The sequence below is a fragment of the Phyllostomus hastatus genome, unplaced genomic scaffold (assembly GCF_019186645.2).
Source record: "Phyllostomus hastatus isolate PE091 unplaced genomic scaffold, TTU_PhHast_1.1 phas_contig_17, whole genome shotgun sequence".
Taxonomy (NCBI): domain Eukaryota; kingdom Metazoa; phylum Chordata; class Mammalia; order Chiroptera; family Phyllostomidae; genus Phyllostomus; species Phyllostomus hastatus.
The window spans coordinates 41,199,450-41,203,405 of record NW_025333664.1 but is presented as its reverse complement, the minus strand read 5'-3'; positions in this window follow the sequence as shown (position 1 = coordinate 41,203,405).

Here is a 3,956-nt window from a genome sequence, read left to right as displayed (position 1 = left end):
TCCCTGGGTTTCTGGTGTAAACTTCTATGGTAAAAGACCTGTGAGATTCAGTGATACAGTCTCCTTTATCTCCTGAGCTCACTGGTGTTAGGCTGTTGTTTATTTTGACTCTGTGTTTGTCTTTAGGTTCTGAATGTTGTTGCATCTTTCTTTGGTGGGTCCTTCCCTCCAGCTGGTTAACTGAGGGTCACTCTATTCACCACCTCTTGTATTTAGTTGTGTTGGTGTGGGCAAGTTGTGTTGAAGCTGGCATTTTCATGTGTACAAAATCTTGAGGATTCTCTCTTGCTCTTGTTCAGTTGTTTCTTCTGGATAATTTCTCCACTATTTAGTTCTATTTCCAGGTAGGTCCTGGATTGAGGTTAATGTGGCTTCCACTCCTTGCTTCACCTTCTTCTGTTGTTATCTGTTGCTGGTTCCTATGTTGCTAGGTTTCCTTTTCCAGCAGGTATCCTGGTGGAAAATTGTGCTTCATAGCTTCTACCTACTCTTTTTTTGTGATCAGTTGGAGGGGTAAGGCAAAATGGTGTAAGAAAACTAGAGTGTATCCTATGATATTTACAGTAGCAGCCAGTAGAGAAGAGATAGGAGATCCTTTGGCTATGCATAGTGTTAACCATGATATTCCACTCAACTAGCCACTTTTTAGAAAGGGTGGAGAGAAGATAAGACTCTTGTTGGGGAGGTAAGGGTTGTGAGTTGGATCTAGAAGGCAATGAGGTTGTGGGAAGTCGGATTCTGAGGTAAGGTGAGAGTAAAGGATAGTAAATAGGTGTAGTGTGAGAGATAGTAGAGTTAACCACTACAGTAATCAAGTTCAGGAAACCATGAAGTGGGCTAAGATCTGGGAGGCATGTTGTGCAGTATTTAAAATTGTATGTAACAGCTGTTATTTACAATAATATTAGAGCAACAATCATATGACAGATTCTATGTGATCTGGATAACAAGAATAGGGAGTCTAGTACCTTGAGTAGTGTGCTAATGGAACACAAGTAAAGTGAAAGACAGTAAATTAGCAATACACTATGAAAGAGAGAACAGGGGACACCTGTCAAATGATGCAATATAAGCAGCCAAGCAAAGAAGACTAAACAGAAAGAAGAGGAATACAAAAATACTATTAAAGTAAAAGATGTAAGAATAATGAGAAAATATAACTATGCAATAACTTGCAGGTTCTCCGTAATAGCAAAGTGAAATTTGTCGCACTGTCTCAGCTGTTGGAATGCCCCCTCTTTGGGTCCAACTCTGGTCTTTTCACAGTTCCAAGTTTTTTTGTCTCACTTATGGGTATTTAAAAAAAGAGAGAGAGAGAAAGAGAAGCAGAAGAAGAAAGGAAGAAGAGATAAAACTGAAAAGAAAGGAATAAGGAATAAAACAAGAAAGAAGGAGAGAGAGGAAAAAGGAATTGAGAAATAAAAAATAGTAAAAATTAAAAAATAAAAAATTACTTAAGAAAAAAAAGCTTCTTGATGGTTTCATACTGGCCATACTGGTTATTCTGGACTTGCTGGCTGCAGCAGGCTGAGGGGCTTTTCTCCCTCCCAAGACCTAGCCTGGCACCTCTCTGTGGGATCCAGTCCTTCCCCAGAGCACCCCCTCTCCAGGGTTACCACTGTGGTCTGGGGCCTTCCACAGAGCACACTCTCCCCAGGTTGTGGGTGTGCGTGCTCCACAAGGCCACCTCTGGCCCCACAGGTTTGGGTGTATACCCTTTCCAGTGCTATGGGAGCACACAGGGCCTCCTGCACCCCCTTGGAAGTGCTGTTGAGCTGGGTGGGGAGGATGCTGGAGTAATTTTGCTGGAGAATTCCCCAGACAGTGCCTCTTTTTTTCACTTTTTCTTTTTGAGAAATTCCTCCTACTCTAGCCTGCCACTCCGTATAATGGCCTGGCCTCTCACACAGCCCAATTCTCCCGCCAGACCAGGGACTGTTGGGGTCAGGGCCTATTATGTGCAACTCTCAACTCGCCCCAGCCAGCGTCCACAGACTCCATGGGTGCTCACAGCCCCTGTGTGTTTTCCACTTCTGTCCTTATTCCCCTCTCTGTGACTTCAAGCAACCAGGTCTCTCCCAGTGCTGCTCAAACCTTGTTTGGCCGGGTAAGGAGCAGTTGACCCAGCTCTCCCCCAAGAACCCTATGGCAGACCCGGAGGGCACAGGACCTGGGGCTGCAGCCACCCTTGTCCTGGCTCCAGTCCCTGGGACCTTATTGTCCTGAAGCACTCTCCTTACCATCTGATTTCTCAATGCCTGCTATAATTTTTGGTCTCCTATTTTCATGTATGCTGGGATACTGTTGTCTGTTTGCCCTGTTCTTCCACAGATTGGCCAGGTTTTTCTCCTGTGTATAGGGAGAAGTGGAATCTGCTCCCTCCTACATCGCCCTCACTGACATCTTCCACTTCAAGAGAATTTTAAACTGAGAAGTGACTTAGAGTTATTCCAATGGGCCCCTGGAATACCTCAAGGATTTGTTATCCCTCTTTCATGAAAGAAAAATTTTTGAACTAATTAGGCATATTTAATATGCTTAAAGTACATGGGAAGCTTTGTCAAATAAAGAAATAATAAGTACACCCTATTTGTATATACATATTATTATTAAAATAAATGTTCTAAAAATTATGTAAGTTCTGATATACCTTCACTTGTAATTTTAGTTATTATCTTAAAATGTTTCCAGAATGCAAATTCCTTTGTCAGTTGCATTATGCTCAGCCCTGGAACCATGTCATTTTAAGTTTTGTCAATCATAAACAGCCATTGGTTTTACTCTAATGCATTTACAAAAATTTATATTGTGTTTTGGGAGGGTTTCATGGAAAGGACTCTTACTTGTTTTGTATTACATATTTCTAAGAATGAATTTTCAGACCATACCTTTGAACTGAGTGAAGATTGCTGAAAATCTGTAAAATGACTGAATTTATAAAGGTGCTTACAAATAATCAAAATAAACAAATTAATTATAGAACATAAATTAAAAGTAATTGTAGCTCTTAAAACCTTTTTGTTCAAAAATATTCCTAATTTTTAATCATTTGTTTTCCAGTCATGAGAAAACTTTCTGTTTCTTAAAACAAATTAGTAAAATATAATTTCATAAGAAATATTGAGGCATTTACATATTTCTCCCTACCTAGTCCCTCTGGAATGTGGAAGCTCTTAATAAGTATTATTCTTTCCATAACAATGTTTTTTTGCATATATCCAATAGGAATCTAATTCCTTCATAACAACACACATAGAGCCAGTTTCCAATTGTGATTTTATTAACCAAGACTTTGACTGGGATGTCATGGCTGAAGGAGGCATGCCTAGACTCCGGTTGTTACCAGAAAGCCTTGAGGAACTAAAATTCACTTTTTAAAATTCACTTTTAAAGTCAATAAAAAACCCCTGGAGAAATGGCCTGGTACTGTGTTTGGTCATGCTATTTATGGCAATCTTTCTAAATAAGGAGTGAAGGTTGCTTTTCTGAAAAATGGTAAGACAGAACCTCAAGACATGATGAAAACATCAAAAACTTGAGGGATATAGGTAGTGCAGACAAAATCTGATGGCAGATGTGTGTGGCTTGGCTTCTGTGCCCTGGAGGGCTGAATGAAGCTCAATCTAAAGATTTCTGTGTAAGTTCCAGCAAAGCAGACTTAAAGAGCTTATATGATCAATTGGGATTCCTGTTGTATTTATGCAAATAATCAAGCCAAATTGAAACTGGACTTGATGCAATAAATGAATTGGTCTTGACTTGACTCTTTAATAAAAATGAGGGTAATTTTAAAAAGGAAAATTATGTTTCAATAAAATCTCATATAAATTATGGAAATTAACTCCAATTCAGTGTATTGTCTGCAAAACTTTATTTCTCACCTATGAACTAGACTGGATACTCTGGACACTAATGTTTCATTTTTCCTTTATCCTTTAATTTGGAATTATTAACCT